Consider the following 13,554-nt stretch of genomic DNA (forward strand, 5'->3'; position numbering starts at 1 on the left):
ATCTGAGTAATACTGATGTGAAGAGCCGTCTAGGTGACAAGGTGATTCTTGTTAAGGAACGCCTAGGTGGAAGAATTGAGTTCAAAACACCTATAATGCCTAAGAAGAAGAGTACTGCAAAAGATAAAGGAAAAAGGAAAGCTGACACCACAAAAAAGAAAGCTTGGGTAGAAAAGAAGCATGGGGTCCTAGCTGAGGGGGAAACTATTTACTCCAAGATTGAATGTAGGTCCTCTAAAGGATGCCTACTAGCTAAGGTTATGGATAAGGAGGAAGAAGCAGACAAAAATTGGAAAAGGGCTAAGAAAGAGAAAGAAGATTAAGAGCATTGCTTAATTTCCAATTATTAGACTTAGTTTATTTTTTATTTAAAGTTAATTCATTTAAGTTTTATTTAAATTCCATCAATAATGTAGTTTATTTTATTAATGAAATTCCAGCTTTTTTATTATTATTTACTTTAAAATTATTTTATTAAAGCAATGAAAACCGAAAAACACCAAAATATTCCCAGACTTTTAACTGTAAGCTGGCGCCACACTTCCGCGACTGGCGAATCTTTAAAGAAAGTAGGTCTTCTCTTCCATCAGGGCATTCCTCAATTCCATAGCCAAGGGCGTGTGGTCGACGCGTTGGGAGTACCTATTGACGGAAGAGGGGCGCGCTGGACTACCTTCAAGAATTCCCAACTCTGGGATAGATAGATCGCCCCGGCAGCTAATCGAATTTTTATAAGAAAGATGCTAAGGCCGATATTCCTGACGTTAAGAATCTCCTCTTATGCTATGAGGACCAAACTGATCTAACAGTAGTTGTTCATCCGAACACTCGCCCAGCGGCGAACATGCCGGGCTCCGGCTCCGCGCACCTGCTGACACCACCCAAAACAGATGCGCTGACCAGACTGCGCTACACCTGAGGAAGGCTAGGCCTATGTATGGTGGTCTATACCATTTCTCAATTCTCTGACTCGTGGCTACTTACTTTACGCTCTGCTAGCATAGAGTCGTTGTCTAACCTCCTTGGCTGACCTCCCTCAGCTATTTAGGCGCCCGAGACCTTCCCGTCTTCGTTTAGCAGCGAACTAAAGAGGTATGCAATCGCTTGGTTTGTACGCGAATGCGCGAATTATACCGAGTACTCAGTAAATTATAGACCACTTCAAGCGTTCCCCGACAGGGGCCTGCCAGCTCAGGAAGCCAAACGCCCGATACCGGTAGAAGGGTCCCTAAGCAACCAAAATAGTCCTTGGTAAATCGGGCGAAAACTTGAACTACGTACATACATACTTTTAAAAAAAGGTAAAGCCAAGAGACATATGAATTGAAAGGCCCGAATGATCAACTCTACAATCCGTTGGTAGAATCAATAGGTCTTCAAACCAAACCGATCCTGCTAGTTAGGAAGCCTTGCCACTGGTTGCAGCAGTCTGGCGTCTGGCGACGGATGTCGTCGTCTGGCGCTAACGTGCATCGGCTGGCGCCAGAATGTTTTCCGTGATGCCGACGTTTCGTCGATCTTCTGTCGATTTTTTTATTAATTCTGGGATGCGAGATTTTTTTAAATAAAGTGGTTGCACCCGTAAAAGGTTGCCTACGTATCCTTTCTTAAGGAATCAGGCCAAACGTAGTTCACTTGAGTATCCTACTCAAGTAATTATGGGTAGTATTTCTTAAGTTGGTCAAGATTTGTCATGTTCGAGAACTCATTGTCATCCATATCAGTTAATTTTGATGCACCTCCTGACAGAATTGTTTTGACAATGTAGGGTCCAGACCAATTAGGTCTAAATTTTCCCTTGTATCTAAAACATATTTCCTTAATGATTTTAACACCAAGTCTCCTACTTTGATGTTTCTTGTTTTGACCTTCTTATTAAAATGCCTAGCCATACGAGTTTCGTAACAATGAGTGTGATTTAGAGCTTCTAGTCGTTTTTCATCGAGTAGAATTAGCTCTTCATATCTTACTCTAGTCCATTCAAATTCATCGAGTTTTCTCTCTAATGCGATGCGTAGAGATGGAATCTCTAGTTCTACATGTTGTACGACATCCATTCCATATACCAATAAAAATGGCGTATTTCCTGTTGATGTGTGAATTGACGTGTGGTAACCCCACAATGCGAAGTGAAGTTTGTCATGCCAATCCTTATAATTTTACGTCATTTTCTCGATGATAGTCTTTAGATTTTTATTAGCTACCTCGAATGCTCCATTTGCTTGAGGCTTATAAGGGGAAGAATGATGATGTTGAATGCCATATTTTTGTAGCAATTCTTCACATTCGGCTTGAAAGTGAGTTCCATTGTCACTTATAATTTCATGTGGGACTCCGTATCGACAAATAATATTTCTCTCGATAAAGAGTGCTACATGTTTTGCAGTGAGTTTAGCGTATGATTGCGCTTCGACCCACTTTGTGAAGTAATCAATTGCCATTAGGATATATTCGTGGCCTCCTGTTCCTGGGGAGTGATTTTGCCGATGATGTCAATTCCCCATGTAAAGAACGACCATGAAGACGTGTAGGTGTAGAGCAAGGATGGAGGAACATGTTGTAAATTGGCATAGATTTGGCACTTAGGGCATCTTTTTACGTATTGATGGCAATCCCTATTCATTGTAGGCCAATAATATCCTTCTCGCATTATCTTTTGGACTAACATTTTGCCATTTATGTGAGTTCCACAGATTCCTTTGTGGACTATCCTCATTGCTCTTTGGGCATCCTTTTTTCCTACACATAAGAGAGCTCGACCCTTAGGCACCCTTTTATGTAGCTCGTTTTCTATGAGTACATATTAGGAAACCAAGAGTCTTAAAGCTCGTTTTGCTCTTTTTGTCAGCATGGGAGGGTATTCTCCTTTGGTGACATAATTGAGTATATTCATATATGTAGACACCCATTTGTGTCTCCCCAAAACCAAACCCGGTGATGAGTACCTTTCATGTCGAATCACAATCGAATGAAGGGAAAGTGTGGAAAGTTTAGTGTTGTGGATAGTTTTAATTTCTTTTCTCTTCTCTCTATTTTTTGAAAACTTATTTTAAGAAAACAGCCAATCCAGTTTGGTTGGTCCATGATATGGGTCCAATAGTAGTGTAGTTGGATGGGGCTTGACAAGAGCTTTCCAACGATATATTATAAGCCCAATTCCGATGAATATTGAGGAAGTTATGGCCAATTTACCAAACTGGGCCCGGTTTGAGCCTTATATGCGGCCCAATGATCTAGGGGAGGGACTAATATGATTTATCATTCCTAATGCAATTAGGAATGGTTTTAGTCTTCTAGATTCTTCTAGAAGGTTCTTTTCATTCCTAATTCAATTAGCATTGATAAATTGACTTTTGTTGACTATTCAGAGTTTTAATTAAAATCAAAGAACATTTTTGAGGAAAAGATACGATTTTTATCCTCCTGTACGGCAAAATTTATCCGATTTTAGAAAACGCGTCAAAAACAGGACTAGCGCCTAACGCCAGACATTGGCTCCTGGTGCAGGCATTGGCGCTAGCTCTGTTTTTCGTGCGCCAGATGCTCTGTTTTGATATTTTATCTTTTTGGCTGATTTCCCTATAAATAACGTATTAAAAACTCCGTTTTCATTCATCAACGACCAGTTTTAAATTATAATCATTCACCTACGAGCAGTTTTCATTCGCATTCATTAATTTTCTCATTCTCTTTAATCATTCACCATCTTTCTCTCTCTTTTTCTAAACTTGCTTTTTACATACAAAAATCCGCATTCATTAGATCTAGAAACACCTAGCCATATTCGAAGTTGCCTTCGCCCTAGACGTGAAAGGTTTAATTTATGAGGGTTTGGTCCCAAATCTCTCTTTCAATTATTCAATTTAATTGTTTGTTTTATTATTTTCCTTGAAGTTACTAACGTGTGTATTTTGTTATTAGAAAGAGGTACGAGGCATCAAAGTAAGTGCTTTAATGGCTTTCTTTGATGTTATGATGTAAAAATCATGTTTAAATTGTTATTTTGATTCCTAGTTTCATGTCTAGGTTTATTTTAATATTAAATATGATTGTTACGATGCTTCCTATGTTCTTCCTGATATTTATGATTACTAGTATCATGTTAGGGTTAAAGCTTTGATTTTTATTGCTTAGTGACATGCTAGGGTTTGTTATTAATCTTGTTAGTATCATGCATAGGATCTTGCTATTTTTATAATGCTTTAGCATGATTTATGATTATTTTTATAATTGTTTTGATTATGATTATAATTTTATTATTGCTATAATTATTATTATTATGATTAACATGATTATTATTATGATTAATATGATTGTTATTATGATGATTATTGTTATGATAATTATTATTATCATGATATTGATTATTATTATGTTGCTTGATTTATTTATTGTTATTGCTTGATCATACCTTTTATGCATGTTTAAAGGGAATTGGTACTTGTAATCACGCTTAATAAGATAATTAATAATCTTGTTTAGGGTTAATTTGATTATAATTCAAGTGATCTCCAATAATAGTTTTATTTGTGCATTAATATTCAACCAACATAGATAAATAGGTTTAGGGATAAACCTATTGATTGTATGTTAATTAAAAAGCGCACATGAATATGATCAGAATAAAGTAGAGGCCTATTATTAGGACAGGTTCAATCTCTTTTAGGTTGGATTTGTACCTTCATCTCCAAACCCTTATTTGGTTCAAGACCTTATGGAGTTGACGATCTCTTGGATCGTTAAGGGCTGTAACCTTCACCTTGTGAATGGTTTACAAGTTCCTAAAACTTGTTGGCGACTCTTTTGCTCTATTTTCTTCCCTTTTGGACGCCACTATACTTTAGTGTATGATCACAGTGGGGTTCGAGCTAGGGGATTAACGCTTCTTCTTCTTCTTCTTCTTCTTCTTCTTCTTCTTCGTCTTGGATTACTTCATCATCCTCTATAGCTTGAATATATGCTGGTTTGTGCCTTTTTTCTATAGTTATAGGAATTTGCTCAATTACCGTGGGAATCCTAACCATCGAGGCTAGTCTTGCCAAGGCATCAGCAAATTAATTTTCTTCTCTAGGTAGATAAGTGTATTCTACCTTCTCTAACTGATTAGTAAGAGTTTCCAGATAGGTTTGGTAAGGGGCTAGACTTTTGCTCCTTACTTTCCACCTTTTGGATATTTGATTGATGATTAATGAAGAGTCTTCGAATATCCGTAACTTTTTTACTCCCTATGCCAAAGCTGTTTCAAGGCCTACCACGCATGCTTCGTATTCAGCAGCGTTGTTGGTAACGTCGAAATCAAGCTTTATGGAGATTGAAACATGCTCTTCTTTAGGTGATACTAGTAATACTCCAACGCCACATCCTTTTTGGTTTGAGGCTCCGTCGAAGTATAAGGTCCAAGTATCATCTTCAGTGACCATTAAGTCTTCATCTGGAAACTCATTGTCTTGTATTGGCGTCGAGTCTTCTATTGGAAAGTCCGTTAGAAAGTCTGTCACCACAGATCCTTTGATAGCTTTTTGCAGCATAAACCTTACATCAAACAGGGCTAAATTGACTATCTATCTCGATATGCGTCCATTGAGTGTAGATTTCTCGAATAGATATTTGAGTGGATCTAATCAGGAGACTACAAAGACGGTATGTACTAGCATGTAATGTCTTAACTTGGTTATGGCCCACACCAAGGTGAGGCACAATTTCTCAAGTGGCGTATAACGTGCTTCATATTCGAGCATTTTTCTTGCTTAGATAGTAGATTGCGTTTTCTTTGCCTTCTACTTCTTGTGCTAGCATAGCTCCATTGTCTCTTTGGTAACTGTTAAATACAACCTAAGAGGTATTCCCGGAAGTGCTGGTGCTAATACGGGAGGATTTGGGAGATAGGCTTTGATCTTTTCAAAAGGCTTTTTGACACTCGTCATCCCATGTTATTGGTACATTTTTCTTAAGCTTTTTAAAGATTGGTTCGCATATCGTTGTCAATTTTGATATGAACCTACTTATGTATTGCAACCGGCCGATAAATCCTCGAATCTGCTTCTCGGTTTTGGGCGGTGGCATTGACATGATTGCTTTGATCTTGGTTGGGTCTATCTCTATTCCTCTAGAGCTTATGACATAACCCAAAAGCTTGCCTGAAGTGACTCCAAAAGCACACTTAGATGGGTTCAACCTCATATTGTATTTTCTTAGCCTTTCGAAAAAATTTCTTAAGGCTACTTGATGGCCTGGGCGGTCTTTTGATTTTACAATCATGTCGTCCACATATACTTCGACTTCTTTATGCATCATGTCATGGAGTAAGGCATTCGCTGCACGTTGGTAAGTGACACCCGCGTTTTTCAACCGAATGGCATTACCGTGTAGCAATAAGTGCCCCATGGTGTTATGAAGGTTGTTTTCTCCATGTCTTCTTCTGCCATGAGAATCTAATTATTACCTGCGTATCCATCCATGAACGAGAGAAGTGCGTGATTTGCTGTGTTATCCACCAGAATATCGATGTGTGGTAAAGGGAAGTCGTCCTTTGGACTTGCCTTATTTAGATCTCGATAGTCGACACACATTCTTACCCTTCCATCTTTTTTCGGAACTGGGACGACATTGGCGATCCATTTGGGGTATTTAGATACCTTGATGAAACCTGCAGTTATCTGTTTTTGAACTTCTTCTTTTATTTTAAAAGCTACGTCGGGTTTCATTTGACATAACTTTTGTTTTACAGGTTTTCATTCCTGGAATTAGTGGTATAGTTTGTTGAGCTATTTCTCTATTAATTCCTGGCATATCTTCATATGACCAAGCAAATACATCGATGAATTCTTTAAGTAAGTTAATTAAATCGGTTCTTTCTTGTTTATTCAGTGTTAATCCGATTTTAACTTCTCTTTTATGAGTTATATTATTATACTCTGAGATCATTACATCAAAGAGTGATATATCCTTAGGGACTTGATCACTAACTATTCGAGGAGAAGAGATAGAAGGGGAAGGTGCTACTACTAAAGACCTAGACGACTCTATAGGGAGAGACTCTGACTCAGACGACTCTTCGAACATCGGTCCTTGCCCTGTCGTGATGGATATCTTCCTTGCACTTGGAGTAGTCACCTTGACGGTCTTGCGCCACCCTTGTAGTGATCCTTCCGCTGGAGTGATTAGCTTCGAGGGATCGAAGTTTTCAACTTTGTAGGACTGTTTGAATGAGCGAGGAGTTATCCTCTTTGTATGTTGGCTCATCCTTTTCTCGCCCAAATAATAATCCCATGACAATAAAGTCAAAGCATGGGGTGCTTTCTCCTTATGGACAGGAGTTGGGATTTCATCTGTGAAATAGCAATCCAAGAAAATTTCAAATCCCGGTTGCCTTATGCCGTTTACGACAAATGGTTCGGGAAATTCGTAGCATGGATAGTCCTCTCCTTCTTTTATGAATTGATTATTAAGGGTAAGAGGGTACTGATCCATTGGGATTGCTTTCTTTTGAATGCGAGCGTCTCTACGTGCCTTTGATTTTTCCGAGGCTTGCTTAAGATCTTTCTGAGTCGATTCGAAACTAAGTCCGAAAGTATCTTATTTAGGGAGGCCAGGTGGCTCCAGCGGTTTTGCTATTCCCTTTTTCTTTCCTAGGGTCATCCCAGGAAAATGTCCTTGTTTCTTTAGTATAGCATTCACGATCATGTTAGAATGGGGGTCGTGACCGAGAGGGATCCTTTCATCCTCCTAGATTAAGGAGACCTCTTCGTTAAAGCCACATAAATCTTAATCATCCTCATCGTGCTCCACATTAATTATTGGATTTTCTATAGACTTGATTCTCATAGGTGAAGCGTCGATGGTGATAGGAATTCCCCCAACTATGGCTTTTACTTGTTGGTGGAGATATGAGGGGACGGCCTTTAGGTCATGAAGCCAAGGGCGTCCCAACAATAAATTGAACAAAGCTTTGATATCTACTACTTGGAAAGTAGTATCATGTTCTATCGCTCCGCCGTTATATTCATGGTAATTTTACCAAGAGCTTGACGACGAGTGTTGTCGTAGGCTCTTATTCCTTGTGTTGACGGGGTTAAGTCTTCATCCCTTATGCCTAGCATCCTCGCAGTTCTAAGTGGACAGACGTTAATGGCTGATCCATTGTCTACAAGAGTCAAAGGGACGTTCATTCTCTTGCAAACTACTGTGAGGTTTAATGACTTTATAGTGTTTGTCACCTTCTGGGGGTAAATCCTTGTCACAAAAGGTGATCAAATTGATGGGACTAGTTAGATCACTCGTGAGGAAGTTAGCCAACCCTCAGGAGTGGTGTCATAATCTATCCCTATTTTTGTCCAAGGCATTCATTACAAGCCAACCTATGTTCTCGAGATGTCGCCAGAAGTTTCCATATATTCATGTTAAATTTTGTCTTCTTGAACTGTTTGACGATATCATTATCTTCAATGATAGGCATGGGAACTTGCTACGTGGTTGGCATGGGTTGTGTTGAAACAGGAGGTTGCATTCTCCCGGATCTCGTGAGGACGTCTATTGATGAATCTTCTTCAACCCAAAAGTCATCCATGGCATATGACACCGAAGGTGGAGGTCCTACCATGTCTTTTAAGTAGACGTCTTCTTCATCACTATCCCAAAATCCATTAATACTTGCATCCTCTTCTTGTGGAACTTGGACTAGTTTCTTTTCATCAATCATTTTCTGAATTAAATCCTTGAATTTCAAACAGTTTTCGATAGTGTGACCTCCTAATTGATGATACTGAAAGTAATATCTATCTGCCCTTTTCAATGATTCAAATGGTCTCGGCTCGAGAAGTTTGATCTCACCACTCTCGGAGAGCATTTTGAACATTTGTATATATGGGATCCCAATTGGAGTATAGAGTCTATTACTCTTCTTGGGTTTTTCGGTGACTTGTAAAGGAAAACGTTTCGCCTCGTAAGTCGTTCCCATGGGTGTGAACTCTTTCTTGGGTTCATTTTTCGAGAGTGGATCCTCGCCATATTTCTTCTGAAGTTCCTTTATAGCCTTGAGAGTTTCACGTAGCAAATGCGATCCTTCCATCATAGACAGTGTGAGCGATTGTATGTCCTCTTTACTTGCTGGTTCTGGAAGGTTATCCATGGCGTCGAAAAAGATCTCCTCCTCTTCTTCGATGGCATGGATTTCTTTAACAGGTTTGATGAGAGACGAGGGGTCAACCTCGTTTTCCTCATCGGAGACAGCCAAGGAATGAGCGAGAGGCGCATTATCAATACTTGGCTTCTTACTGGCAGGGGGCAATGGCAGCTTGTTGTTGTCGATTAAGTCTTGGATAGCTTCTTTAAGCTTCCAACAGTTCTCGGTGAGATGGCCCCTACCTTGGTGATACTTGCAATGTGCATTGGGGTTCCAGTTAGCCGACCTCTTTTCGACTAGTGGGTCCCCAAATGGTCCAATAAGAGTTATAAGACCTTTTGCATTTAATCGATCAAATGCGGTGTCATAACTCATGCCAATAGGAGTAAAGTTTCCTCGTAAATGGTTTCTTTTGTCCTTGATTATTCATAGCAAAGGACTTCACCTAGGTTTAAAAGTTCTAACATTGTTTGAGTGGGTGGTTTTGGAAGAAGAAGGATTGTCGTTCTTCTTGCCTTTCCAGCCACTGTTGGAGTTATTGTTGGCAGCTTTCAACTTAGCCAGGTCGTCTTCAATATTGATTCCAATGTCATAGACGGCCTTGAAGGTATGGAGATTATTTTTATACTTGAGATGCTTGGAGTATTTTTCTTGAAGGTTTTTGATGAATAACCTTACAGACTCTTTTTCGCTTGGCACCTCAATCATCTTAGCTGAGGTTTTCTCTATTTGTTAAAGAAGGAGGTGAAGCCTTCGTTCTCCTTCTGCTTGAGGATTTCAAGTTCCCTATGGTCAGTCTCAACTTGAATATTGCATTTGTATCTATCAACGAAAGCGTTTGCTATGGACTCCCAGGTGGAGGTTTTTTCTTTCTCGAGAGAAAAGAACCATTACTGGCAAACGTCTCGAGAGATAGTGAGAACAAAGAGGGGAACACCTTCTTATCGATACCCTTAATACTCATTATTGTTTCGAAGGCTCTTAAATGAAAATAAGTGTTATCGGTTGCTTTGAATTTTGGGATGTCGTTGGCATTGAACTTCTGCAGAAGAAGATCTTTGTCCACCGAGACCCCTTGTGAACTAATCCCTTGAAACTTGTAGTCGCTAGATAGCTTGCTTAGACTCTCTTGCATGAGTTCCATCTGTTGTTGTTTCACGGGTTCATCGATCTTAAGGGTTAGGAGCTTTAGTGCCTCAGTCACGGTAACTAGTTGGTTCCTGAGCTCATTGACTTCTTCTTGTGTTGCCATTACTGTCCTAGCTTCCTCTTACGAGCAATGGGTTTGTCGAAAAGTTGGACTTGTACAAAAAGATTGTCTTTGATTAACCGCCCTTCCTTTATTGACCACGCGCTGTAATTTAAACCATTTTTGTTTTTAATTACTTGACTCAAATCGACCTTGACTTTACGATTTTAAAGAGGAAAAATAAAAAAAATAGGTGCGTATTTTGGCAAAAATAATGTATATATTTTTTAAGAACCAAGTATGGTATTTATATTGGAGGATTAATATCCAAATTACCCCCCTAAAAAATGACGGAAAAAATGCGCATACAAGACTCTCTTAGACATGGTCAAAGTATGTGTATTGGTGTGTGCGTTGAGTGTAAGTGACATGCTTGGACTTTTGTGTAAGACCATGGGACTTGGTGCCTAGACTTAGTTAATGACTTAACAAGGTATTATTAACAGTAAAATTAACCGAATTGATTAGCAATCTTGTTAATTAGACATAAAGTGATGACTCGATCAATAATCCGAACTGTCGTCAAAACGACAGGACTGGCGCCTCTCTTTGCAGTGCAGCGCCAGACGATAGATCTGTCGCCAGACGCCACACTCCACAAAGTGGCGCTACAGTTCAAACTTTGGCGCCATTGCTGGAGCCTCGATCTGAGACTGTTTTCGTATTATTAATCAACAGAGGTATGTCTAAAGTCGTACTAGGTCAATTCTGGTTAAAATATTAGACTTTATTTACTCAAATTAATTAATTAATTAATTAGGCAAAGTTCTTTTAGTCATTAATTTATTTAATCTTAGCACAAGTCAAACAAACTATTAGGAAAAACACATACCATATGTACAACAAATAATGCGCAATTAGTGAAGTAGGCACAATATGATGCAATGAGTTTGCAACCTAACCATGGCTCTAGTTCTCTAAAGTTCGGGATATGGGTTAGTCAATAGAGGGTCCATGGTTAATTGTCCGGATGCACCGCGCGGAAGCCTAACCGTGAAGGGTTGGCGCGAGTGGATGGGACACCGCGAATTTTAGAAAAAACTCGCTTCCATGGTTTGGTGAATTCAACATTCTCGGATGTACCCTTTGTTGCTCAGAGCGTTCAATCAGGTAGATGGAGCATGAATTCCCAGGGGGTTATGTCCATATGTAGAACACATACGGGTTTCAGAAAAGTGAGAAAAACTCAATCAGGAAGTAGGATCGAGCGAACAATAATGAAAACTGGTCGAAATTAGAACGTATATTTCTGACTCGGTATTGGAAGAATTTGGCGCCAGCAAACAGAGGTTGGCGCCAACTTTTGGCTTTACCGCCTGGCGACAGAGCTGCCGTCTGGCGCTAAAGCAAAAATACTGGCGCTAACTTCTGTTTGCTGACGCTAATTCCTACATGCCTCAGCAGCTTTCTGTGCTCAGTAAAATTTTCCAGTTTCGCGCAGTGTTATTTCGGTCCTAGTTGTGAAAGATATTCCTCAAATTTCATACGTGTAAAAATCCTATCTCATTACGGATGGTCTTTCCAATGAGATCTTTTTTATGCATATGACAATAATGTTAATCAAAATTACGCACATGAAATACTTCGAACGTTTCGAGTCTCATCCACTCATTCTAAATCATTGCTGAAATAAATTTCAGGAATTAAAATAGAAATCTTCCCCAGCGGAGTAGCCCAAAACTGTAGGGAATATTTCAAGCGTTAACCCCTAACTTCAACCCACTGTGATCATACACTAAAGTACGGTGGCATCCAAAGGGAAAGAAGATAGAGAAAAAGAGTCGCCAACAAGTTTTTTAGGAACTTGTAAACCGTTCATGAGGTGAAGGTTACACCCCTTAACGATCCAAGAGATCGTCAACTCCAATAGGTCTTGAACCATGACTAGTAGTTCGGGTATGAAGGTACAAATCCAACCTAAAAGAGATTGAACCTGCCCTAATAATAAGTCTCTACTTTATTCTGATCGTATTCATGTGCGCTTTGTGACTAACATGCAATCAATAGTTTAACCCTAAACCTGTTCATCTATGTTGGTTGAATATTAATGCACAAATAAAACTATGATTGGCGATCACTTGAATTATAATCAAATTAACCCTAAACAAGATTATTAATTATCTTATTAAGCGTGATTACAAATAACAATTCCCTTTAAACATGCATAAAAAGGTGTGATCAAGCAATAACAATAAATAATATCAAGCAACATAATAATAATTATAATAATAACCATAATAATCATCATCATAAAATTATAATCATAATTAAAATAATCATGTTAAAGCATAATAATAATAGCAAGATCCTAGGCATGATACTAACAAGATTGATAACAAACCCTAGCATGTCACTAAACAATAAAAATCAAAGCCTTAACCCTAACATGATACTAACAATCATAAATATTAGGAAGAACATAAAAGGCATCATACTTTTAATCATACTTGATATTAAAGTTAACCTAGACATGATACTAGGAATCAAAATAACAATTTAAGCATGATCTCTATATCATAATATCAATTAAACTATTAAAGTACTTACTTGAATCCCTCGTACCTCTTTCTAACAACAAAATACACACGTTAGTAACTTAAAGGAAAATAAAAATAACAATTAAATTAACTAATTGAAAGAGAGATTTGGGACCAAACCCTAAGAAATTAAACCATTCACGTCTAGGTTGAAGGCAACTTCGAATATGGCTAGGTGTATCTAAGTCTTGCGAAGGAGGAATTTTGTATTTGAGAGAAGGCTAGTTTAGAAAAGAGAGAGAGAGAGTAATCAAGAGAATCTTGATGAGAGTTGGTGAATGAAAACGGGGTTTTTAGAAAGCTATTTATAGAGAAAATCAGCCAAAAAGATAAAAAATCAAAACAGAGTTCTGACGCGTTAGCGCCAAACGCTGACGTTAGCGCCAGGCGCTAACGCTAGCGCTAGGCGCCAAGCTTAGCGTCAAGCGCTAATGCTGGCATTTGGCGCTAACTAAAATATTGACGCATTTTCTAAAATCAGATAGAAATTGTCGTACAGGAGGATAAAATCGTATTTTCCTCAAAAACGTTCTTTTATTTTTAATTAAAACTCTAAAAAGTCAACAAAAGTCAATTTATCAATGCTAATTGAATTAGGAATGAAAAGAACCTTCTAGAAGAATCTAGAAGACTAAAAACCATTCCTA

The sequence above is a fragment of the Chenopodium quinoa genome, unplaced genomic scaffold (genome assembly GCF_001683475.1).
Source record: "Chenopodium quinoa cultivar QQ74 unplaced genomic scaffold, ASM168347v1, whole genome shotgun sequence".
Classification (NCBI taxonomy): Eukaryota; Viridiplantae; Streptophyta; class Magnoliopsida; order Caryophyllales; family Amaranthaceae; genus Chenopodium; species Chenopodium quinoa.